Below are 11,974 nucleotides of genomic sequence, written 5' to 3'. Positions count from 1 at the left end.
GCCTGGCTGTGCATCCCAAACACGTCCAGAGCATACCGTTACCTTGACAGCCATGTAAAACCATGCCCTTTATAAAGCAAGGCATATCGTAGATACCAAAGTGATTTAAAGCAGTGCATCCCAAACAGCCATGTAAAAACATGCCCTTTATAAAGCAAGGTGTAAAGTAGATACCAAAGTGATTTAAAACAACAAGTTTTATTGAATGAATCAAAAAGATACCAAAAAAAGTGCTTTAAACAATTTTTATTGAAGCAAAATTCCAAACATAGCAAAATAACATGTTGTCTTCACTTTCCAGGTTACACACTGTTATACATTAATTGCTTAAAAGTATGAATAAAAGCAGGTTAAACAGTTGTAAAATAGTCACACAAGCTTGTTTGAATACGATTAGCAATTCAATTTAAAAAGAAGTGAAAATACAAGAATTGTATACACTGTTGAAAACATAAATCAAATTGCAAACCAGGTCCCAACCCATCAGTGAGCCGGTAATACATCTAAATAAAATGTTTAAGCCAACACATTTTTAATATATTTGTATTTCACTAAATTATGTAAGCCTATTTTCTCTGTTTGGAACAGAGCCGACCACATAAAGCTGGTCTTCACTGCAGGCTGGATTAGCTGTGCGTAAGCATCAATGGGTATCTCTCCCTTCTCAAACTCTGCTATAATATCATCCACATCATTCTTGATAGCTTTACGAAAACAAGGCAAGTTATACATTTTTAGCAAAGCACGCACACAGGACACAAGTCTATCCTTTCTAGCCCTTTCGAGCATAAATAAGCTCTGTTTATATGCAATAAATGGTTTAGTGAACCAGATATTACAAATGTGTCCATCTGGTATACATTTGTTCTCTTGACATTCATCACATTTTTCCCCTAAATGTTCAACAGAGCTAAAAACATAAGCCCAGACGACTGAGCGACCGATTATGGTCATAATGAATCTTTTTCTAGCAGATATAATATAAGAAGAATATGTTCTATAGGTATTACGTGTCACGATGGGTTGGGACCTGGTTTTCCTTGTTCTAGCTGCCGAGTCTTGGTTCCTCTGACAACAAAACAAAACAAAATACAACAGTTAGTTAACAGAAAATATAACACAAGCAGGTCTTGTTTAGCATGGATAAGGCCTTTTGATTAGATTTCTGTAAATCGATGTTGGCTTTAAAAAATAACTGTAATGGTGATTAGAGACAAGTTGAAAAGCAGCTGCCCGAATCTTGGGTTTTGTTGCATGATGCATCTTTTGTATAAGCTGAAAAGTGTTTACTACGGCAACAAACTGTTTCAGACAGTTAAGAATATAAATTTTAGTCGGTTGCACAATTTTTAATCCACACAAAGGTTTAACCATAGAAAACACCGTTTGAATTAATCTTTTAATACTGATCTGTTGACAGATGCTGGAAACACAAGGGTACATTTCCTCAGAATCAGATTCTAGTAAAAGACAAGTGTGACCATCCTGAGATTCGTCACCCAAATGGCATGCTAAACAAGACCCCATTAATACATCTCTTACACAGGTGCTAACCACGGAAGCTACAAAAGCGTTCACACAATGCTTCATTAAAATCAATCCGGCTCTATGACTGCGATGGCTGTCAAGTGTTTGGGAAATTACACACAGGTCTTGAGACTTCAGACTTGAAGTTGAACAATCTTGTTCAACGTGTTTAAAGACCTCACCGGCCATCTTAAAGTCACTCTAATATAGGGAAAAAGAAAAGTTATATTCCCACACGAAAAACGCATATTCCTAACGGGATATCAGTAAAACATAACAGAATTCTGGACAATATACAGTATCAGAAGCCATCTGGATAGCCTTCTCAACACAATTGTCCTCAGTGTTGGAACAGATATGGGCTATGCGGCTTAAAAGACACAAAAATGTAACACGTGTCATTACAGGAACGCTATTCCCTATTGATCTATAGATACATCTAGTCACGCGTGAAATAGCCGGTATGCTTTTTACATCGGCCCTTCTATCCGAAAAAAGGAAACACTCCACTAAGCCAGGCATTCATTCAGTAAGCCTTTCAATGTCACGCATTAATTCTTTAACATCAGGGTTTAAATCATCTTTCTTTTTAGCGATAAGACCTTTCAATGTTGCAGAAATTACTTCTTTTGCTTAATACTTGGGCTCCGCAAATGCAATCTGTCAAGTTAAAATAAAATAAAATGAGAACCTATTTTTGTACTGCCATGTAGATAGGGTTAACAGAAAATTTCTTAAACCCAGACTCCAGACTCACCATGTCCAAGGTCTTGTTGTCTAGGACAGGTGCATCAGTCTTTTTCACGCCAGATGTCGTCGGGCCTCCAGCAGATGATTCAGTCTTTTTCACGGACTGGCAAGTTTCTCTTTTGGGCTGCTCCTTTAAAAAGAAAAAAGTAATACAACTGTGTAAGCCAAGAAAAGCAATACAACTGTGTAAGCCAAGAAAAAAACAATACATTCAAAATTACCCATTTAGATTTCTCTGGTTCACCATCTATAGGCTGGTATTCTTCTACAATGATGAGCTTGGTCTCTGCTTTAACGGTCGCTTTTGTTGCTTCAGAATCCATGTCTTGCTTCTTAAAAGAAAACAGATGATGGTGTGTCGCCGAGATGGATAGATAGATACTTAATTAATCCCCAGACAGATAGATACTTTCTTAATCCCCAGACAGACAGATACTTTATTAAAACCCAGACAGATACTTTATTAATCCCCAGACAGATAGATACTTTATTAAAACCCAGACAGATAGATACTTTATTAATCCCCAGCAAGAACGCTTGACTGGCCAAGCAACACGGGTAAACGGCCTGCAGCAAGCGGCGATGCCGCGACGGACCGTCGAGAACGCTCGACTGGCCAAGCAACACGGGTAAACGGCCTGCAGCAAGCGGCGATGCCGCGACGGACCGTCGAACGCTCGACTGGCCCCAGCAACACAGGGACACTGGTAAGCGGTCGGTTAAAACAATGCAAAGCGGCGGTCTCAGCCAGCCAGCAATCGCTCGGTCAGAAGAATGGTTAGCTGTAAACAAGTGTTAGTGTCTCCATTCTGACCTTAATAGCGGTGGACGATGCCAACCTGCCAGTCATAACGGAGTGGACACCTTCGCTCATCACAACATACCCAATTCTTGTTATTGAGGAGGCCTGAGGCTTTCGGTGCAAAAACCTTTGTTTAAATATGCTTTTGGGCGAAGCTTTTTACAACGCTCGGCCAATCAAAGCATTTAAAGACAAGATTTTTTTAGATAACCCGCCAGCATATTTTTAACCAATCAACAAACACAAGCCTCATGTTAAGCTAGCCAATGGCATTACACAAGGCTGGTTCGGGCATGCGCTGGCTGCATCGAGCTCTTCTCATGTTCATGCCAGCCAATCAGGATACAGACCTGTTGGCGGGAGTGTGAAATGTCTATGGATTGAAGGCAACATGGCGTTGCTGTCAAAAAAGCATGAAAGACTCTGTCAATGGAAAATGTATTAGCATATGGATTAAACAGCAACAGACAAAAATATCGTAACACATACAATAATGCTTCGGGTATTCGGGCGGTTGTTTTTCTAAGCCAGGAGATTTCACGGCGCATCCGAGCAGAAGTGCAAAGTAAGACATGTACTTTTAAATTGTGTATATTATTATGATTGTGCATAACGTTGTGATATGCTATTATAGAGCCATAATTTAAAGGTAAAATGAAATGCTCTTGTTGTTATTCTTAATACGCGCCATTTAATTTATAATAGGTCTAGAAGTTGGTAAAACAGGCCGGGCAGACGGTCTTGTATGATAAATAAAAAATCCGGTAACGCGTTAATATTTATATATAAGTCATGATGGTGTGTACACGTTTCATTAGTCTTTTTATCCCATGGTATGATGAACTTGTGCCTTAAAATTAAAAAAAAAAGAACCGGCGCATTTGATACGTATGTTGCCGGTGACGCGGCACACATAGAGCTGTCATTTTCTAACCCAGGAGATCAGGGTTCGCATCCGAGCAGAAGTGCAAATGTAAGACATGTGCTTTTAAATTCTGTATATTATTATGATATGATATGTGATAAATGAAATGGTTAAATGGAATTCTAGGTTTCTTTATAAAATTAACATCTGTTGCTGATCGTTGAGATAAGACGCTTGTACTTGACCCCGGGGACCTAGTAACACATTTTTAAATATGATCAGAAAGATCAAAAATAAATACAAACGTGTCTGCTTATCAGAAAAGGCGATTGAAATGTACCAGGGGTCCTAGGGCTAATAGAACAAGAGACCAAACAGATTCTTCGGCTCTTAATGCACATGTTGAAATTGTAAGGGAATCTGAAAGACAGATGAAAAGGTTTAGAGCTACAGAGCATAACTATGAATTCCGTTTTATCGATTTGGATAGGATTAAGTCATATACACAGGCCATAAACATTGACCATTAAAGTATTCAGGGTCTTTTAGATGCATTATCCCCGAATATTGCACCATGTGACTTTGTTCAATTGCGACTTATTTCCCCGAGTTTGCAAAACAATCTTTATTCCCCAAAAAAGAATCTAGACAGCTTTGACGCCACAGGCTTTTTGAATTACGTGTCTCAGATGCTGCAAAGTAATACAGAGATTATTACAGATTCTTCTCTCCGATTTGTAGTAACCATTGTGAAAAACATGCGTGATGGTGCAAGACTTAGAATTAACACATTACTCTTCAGTAAAATTATTAATACTAAACGACGTCTATTAGTAGATTTCTCATATCGGGGTAATTTATGTTTTGCAGGCGCTGTCATCCGCTTACTCAGTCAGAAAGCCAAACCGGATAGCTGCATTCTGCAAAAAGCTAGACAAATGCATAAACAATTGGGGTTTTCGGGTGACAAGAAAATATCTTTTTCAGATGTAGAAAAATTTGAGCGTCTATTAGATGTTTCTATAAAGGTACTATACATGCATGTGAGTACGTGGAAATACTTCACAACGGGTCCTACGCCTCCAGACTCTAAAGTGATTTTCCTACTCTTACAAAATGAGCATTATTATGGGATTTTAAACGTGAAGAAATTTATCGGGGCTAATTATTTTTGCGAAATTTGCCATGCTGCTTAAGATCGCCATGTTTGTGCCAATACATGCAGGGCCTGCCATGATGCTTCCTGCATTGAAGTAACAGGCTGTTTAATCAGATTCCGGATATGCAAAATCATCTGCCAATCAAACGATTGCCATGAGAGACACCAAAACAAAAAAACATGCCAGTGGAAAGAATACTGTACTAGCTGTCAGTGTTACACAGAGCTTACCCACCGTTGCAAACCGAGGCTATGTCCTCATTGTAAAGAAACAATCACAAGCTGCGACAATCACTTATGTTATATACAACCGTTATTAAAGAGTCCGGTGTCAAAAAAATATATACTTTATGATTTTGAATGTCGGCAAGACACGGGTACACACGAACCGAATTACATATACGCTTTACACATGGATGGTAACACAAGCTGGGAATTTGCCGGAAACGATTGTGCACTGTAAAAAATGAATCATGAGGCTTGTAATTTTCATTAAAAAAATTGATGTAATCATTAAAAATAATGTGCATATTTAATTAAAAAAATAGGTTTTCTGTTTTTCTTATAATATATTGAGAGCATTTCACTACTAAAATTAAGAAATAAATTGTACCTATTTTTTTAAGGAAATGAGTGCAATTTTTAGGCTTAATTTGAGGAACCATTTAGGCTAAAATTTTAAGGAAAAAAGGCTTCATATTTATTTTAAGAGAATTGGTCCAATTACCCGGGTTTGATTGAGTCACCTTCATTTGAATCTCAACGGCAGTGATCAGACGGCGTTTTGAAGGAGCAGACGAACAGTGGAAAATATTAAGAGGTAAGTTATAAGCCCCTTACTAATTTTTACATTTTATTTTGATTTCTTAAATAAGCTCCTCAGGACACCGCTTATTCACGCTAGTACAGGAATTGTTTTACACTTATTTTTGAATCTGAACGACAGTGATCATTTTGGCATGTGAAACAGTGACTATGTTGAACCAGGCGTTTTAAAATAAAGGTTTACAATTATGCGATGTTATTTGATGTGAAAATCTGAACTCGAGCTCATTAGTCATAACTCCTCACATGCACGTGCTGAGGCTATAATGGACACGTTGGTCGCTAAAGCAAAAATAATTATGGCCATGCATCGAGCTTGATAGATGGGGCAGTTTCTATGATTTTACTTAAAAACTTTTAAGAGTGTTGATGTGTTTATATATTCGCTTCAAATTGTAAAGATGTATTAAATTAGCTTTTAATCATTTCACGCAATATATGCATTTTTTTCATTCATCCTCTACGTTAGAGGGCGCCCTCTTAAAAAAAAAAAAACAAGTCACAAACACCATAGAAGCAACACGATGACGTTCCAGGAATTGATATGGACATAACCATGCTTTTGACTAGTTGAAGAATACAAACATCTTTGCAATAATTAAGGCATTATCAGTCTCCACAAAGAGTAAGATATATCTATAGCAATTTACATTTTCTCTTTGATTAATCTATGTAAAATTCGATATGAGTGAAGTTATTTGAACACATTTGAGATTTACTATAATGCAAATTTATTTAAAATTAGTCTTTAACAGTATTTAAAAATGTTTAGACTTGTTTAGCATTATTGGGTGTCTAGGCTTAAACCATTCCAATTTCATGATTTTGGTGATTAGGTTGAATTGTGCCTGACAGTTGCAGAATTTAAAGATCGCTGGCCTGCTCTGTTTGACATTCTCCAGGTAGGGATTTTACATTTTGTCATTAAATACCATCACAGATAATAATGTGGTTGTCAACTGAACATAATTATAATCAGTGTTTGTGTGTTTCATTTTTTAGATTAATGAAGAGTTTAGGAGAATTACTACTCTGCACCTTGAGCCAACATTTATTAAGATGTTGGATTACTACACTCCTAAACTTTTCACAATATTTTCCTGCAAAGGAGGAGCACTCGCACAGATTTTGAAGAAGAAAATGGGTGCCATACAGCAGGTATTTTAATTGGTATTTTTTATTATTATTTGATTGGTATCCATCCATCCATTTTCCAACCCGCTGAATCCGAACACAGAGTCACGGGGGTCTGCTGGAGCCAATCCCAGCCAACACAGGGCACAAGGCAGGAAACAATCCCGGGCAGGGTGCCAACCCTCCACAGGACACACACAAACACAACCGCACACCACCCACACACTAGGGCCAATTTAGAATCGCCAATTCAACTAACCTGCATGTCTTTGGACTGTGGGAGGAAACCGGAGCGCCCGGAGGAAACCCATGCAGACACGGGGAGAACATGCAAACTCCACGCAGGGAGGATCCGGGAAGTGAACCCAGGTCCCCCAACTGCGAGGCAGCAGCGCTACCCACTGCGCCACCGTGCCGCCTTGATTGATATTTGCTTCATTATTATTGGGTACTATTACTAATTTCTACACTTTTGGTGCCTTAGACCTCACATCAAAACATAGAACAGACAAGAGATGTTGTCCTCCGTTGCTTGGTCAATTACTTGGGTGAAAAGGAGGAAGACCTCATCCAGGAGTACAATGTAAGTGTCTAAAACTATTTCAGATATTTATTGTTTTCAGAAAACTGCATTTAGCATTTGTTTTCCTTTACAAAAACAGAAATACATCTTAAACATAAGTATGTTCCTCATGTAAAAAAATTCTTGCACTAGTGTCAGCAATATAAATGAAATAAATTAAACAATGTCAACATTTCTGAAAACATCCTGTCCGCCATTAGCCATAGTATACTTGAGTTTGTTGTAGTGTCAGTCTCCATAGTCCACTGAAACAAGTTTTGGGGAGTTAGTGTTTTACAATGTTACAAAGATATGAACCTAGAAATGGTTTATTGTACTTCCTTGAGGTATCTGCATTTTAAGTTCTTACGAGGAAAAACTTGTTTGAACATCTTACACAAATTAACTACATAAATAACAGATCTTCATAATAAAATATGTTATGTTTGTTTTACAGTATGAAAATGAGGATGTGCAGCAAAGTCTACTGCAGCAGGTAATGAAAATTGCTGTCTGCAAGAAGGATGACCAGGAGGACTTTAGCATTGTCTTGGAGGGTGTGCAAGTCATGACTGGCTTGGGAAATCTGACTAGAGCCTGCACAATTCTTCTTGGATTCACATATGCACTAAACCTCACCTATCCCAAACAACTGAGGAACACGTTTGAGGCCTTTCAGAAGCTCTTCTTGGAACTGGATGTTTGCAGGTTTTCCCCCAAATTACAATCTCTCAAAAACAAACTTGTGTATTAGATTGTGAGAGACACATTCCATTGTTACCAAGTTTTGGTGAAAATGCCCAGGTTGAGGTTTGAGATTGTTCTGCAGCTTGTTCTACAACAGTTTATCTGGTTTGATGTTAAACAGTTGATTTCAATGACATAAATTGTGAGTTACAAACTGTTTTACAAATTGTTTTTGTTTTTTCTTAAAAATGCTGTAAATGTTATATACACTATTTTACAAAGTGTTTAATATTTTGATACCAGTGTAACATGGAATAAAAGCATGTTTAACACCAAAATGCATTATGTATTCATTTCATTATAAAATGTTTTTTATATTATTAAGTAATTTTCCTTAATACATATGAGTACATTTTGTTTTATGTGATTAAACTAAAAACAATTATTCCACTAATAATGCTAAAATCATCATGTCTCTGGCTAAATAATTTGGGATGCTTTACATGATTTATTCAAGTAAATTCTTCTAAAAAAATCAAGCCTTAAAAACTGCTTAAAAATAATATGTGCAATATTGTTACCATATTTTTTTAAGTAGATAGCACATAAGATTTTTTACAGTGTGTTGAAAGATTTATATCAACGTTTATAGATAGTAAGTTTAAGAATTACACTTTTATTGCACACAATGCAAAATCCTATGAAAGTTATTTTGTAATTAGACAATTAATAAAAGAAAAAATGAAAATGGATTTGTTAACGATCGGTGGAAAAATCATGTCGATAACAGTGAAAGGTTTAAACATCAGATTCATAGACTCTTTGAACTTTTTAGTATCAAAATTGTCTAAATAACCGCAGGCTTTGGGTTTTAAAGGGGCTAAAGGATACTTTCCTCATTTTTTTAACACGATTGAGAACCAAAATTATGTCGGGCCTAGACCGGCTGTAGAATTTTATGGTGCGGAAAGTATGATGCCAGACGAAAAAAAAGAATTTCTTTTATAGTATTCTAATCACAAGAATGACGCATTTGATTTTCAAAAGGAATTAAAAATGTACTGTCGCTTAGATGTAGAGATTCTAAGGTCGGCTTGTATTTTGTTCAGACAAGAGGTTATGGAGATCACCAAAACGACACAGGTGTATTTAGACGAGCAGTTTCAGATCAAATACAAAATATTATCGATTGATCCTTTCAATATGTTACTTTAGAGAGTGTTTGTATGGCAATGTTTAGACTTAAATTTTTGCGTGAGCAAACCATAGCTTTGCTATTACAAGACAGTTATCACAAAATACAGAAGCGCCACTCTACACCGGCTATTCAATGGCTCATGTATTTAGAGGCCGAAGATAAACTAGATATTCGGCACGCGCTAAAACCCGGAGGTGAAATGCGTATTGGAAAATATTATCTAGACGGGTTTGCCGAAAATAACGGCATAAAGATGGCATTTGAATTTAACGGTTGCTTTTTCCACGGGTGTAATATCTGTTATAATGAAAAATCATGGAATAGTGTAACAAACACATCATTCGGTTCGCTTTATTCAAGAACTATGGAAAAAGTTCACTACTTAAAAATGCAGGGTTTTCAGGTGCATCAAATCTGGGAACATAATTGGCGACAAATGGTTCGTGAAAACATCCGTGTGCAGAATTTCCTGAAAACCGCACGACTCCCAGAGGCTTTGAACCCTCGGGAATCTCTCTTTGGCGGCCGAACAAATGCAGCACGTTTATATTACAAGGTTTGCGCTGGTGAAAAAATCCATTACTATGATTTTACGAGTTTATATCCATATGTGAATACAACCAAAAGATATCCAATCGGTCATCCAAAAATTATTTATGAGGACTTTGGACCGTTAGAAACGTTTTTCGGATTAGCCTGGGTGAGGGTGTATCCACCCAGAAATCTTCTATTCCCTGTTTTGCCATGCAAAATAAACAAAAAATTATATTTTACGCTTTGTCACACTTGTGCTGTGTAACAGCAGCAGAGCCCCTGCACACACTCTCACGAGGAAAGAGCGATTACCGGTTGCTGGACAACACCGGAATTGTTTGCAGCCGTACAGCAGGGTTACACAATTGAAAGCATTTATGAGATATGGCACTTTGAACAAAGCTCTACTGAACTTTTTTCAAAGTATATTAATGCCCATTTAAAAGCTAAGCAAGAATCTTCGGGTTATCCTGAGAGCTGTCTAAACACAGAACAGTGTAAACAGTATGTGTCCATGTTTTATGAAAAGGAAGGTGTACAATTAAGCGAGCACCTGATTAAAAAAAATCCGGCCCGAAGACAGATTGCAAAACTTTTTTTAAATTCCTTGTGGGGTAAGTTTGCACAAAGACCTAATTTGCCACGGACATCTGTAGTTTCGGATCCGGAAACACTGTTTGAATTACTTTTCGCTCCAAACTATGAGGTATCTACTTGTGATTTTATCGATGATGAATGTGCGTGTGTGACTTGGACATATGATAAAGATCGTTACAGTACACCTTCCAATGTTAACATTTTTATTGCGAGTTTTACTACAGCTTATGCAAGATTAGAATTGTATAATCTTTTAAACAAACTAAACGAAAGAATACTATACTATGACACGGATTCAATTCTTTATGTATTTCCAGAGCAAACGAGTGGGACCCAGAAACCGGTTGCTATTTAGGAGAATTGACGAGCGAGCTTCCAACAAATGAATACATTACAGAATTTGTAAGCAGTGGCCCGAAAAGTTATGCTTACAAGTTAACCAATGGTGAAACCTGTCTAAACGTTAAAGGTATAACATTGAATGTTAAGAACTGTGAAAAGGTGAATTTTTAAAGCTTGAAAGAACTGGTTTTTGAGTATGCAGAAAATATAAATGGGTGTTCACAACATAAAAATATTAAAATCGAAGATATTGGCATTGTCAGGGTGAAACGCAACTGGCAAATAGAAACCAGAAAAATAAAAAAAAAACACAAGTTGTATATGACAAGCGTGTATTAACTAAACATTTTACGTCGTTACCTTTTGGCTATTGATACTGAGAAAAAAAATAATAATAGTAAAATAAAATAATAATGGACATTCGTTTACAACACCCATTTTCCTGTATCTTAAGTGGGCCGAGCAACTATGGGAAATCTTTTTTTGTGAAAACATTGTTAGAATCCGGGACGGAGATGATGTCTCACAAACCTCAAAATATCCTGTATTGTTATTCCGTTTGGCAACCTCTCTATACAGAATTGATGAAAAAATTTAGATGTATAAAATTTATTGAAGGTCTCCCGGACTCTCTAAATGACGACACGTTGTTGCCCCGTGCTAAGATAAACTTAGTGGTTGTCGATGACCTCATGCAATCTGCCTGTAAAAGTAATGAGTTGGAATTGGCATTCACAGAGTATGTTCATCATAGAAATCTGAGCGTAATCTATATTGTGCAGAATCTTTTTTGCCAGGGAAAACAGAGCCGTACTATAGCTTTAAATGCAAAATACATTATTTTGTTTAAGAACCCCAGTGACAGTCAACAGATATCAATATTGGCCCGTCAGATGTACCCCAGAAGGTGGCACTACTTCCTGGAAGCTTATGAGGATGCAACTAAGTCAGCCTTTGGCTTTCTACTGGTAGATTTAAATACTAATACGCCC

The sequence above is a fragment of the Erpetoichthys calabaricus genome, chromosome 7, assembly GCF_900747795.2.
Source record: "Erpetoichthys calabaricus chromosome 7, fErpCal1.3, whole genome shotgun sequence".
NCBI classification, from domain to species: domain Eukaryota; kingdom Metazoa; phylum Chordata; class Cladistia; order Polypteriformes; family Polypteridae; genus Erpetoichthys; species Erpetoichthys calabaricus.
Note: the sequence above shows the minus strand (reverse complement) of the source record.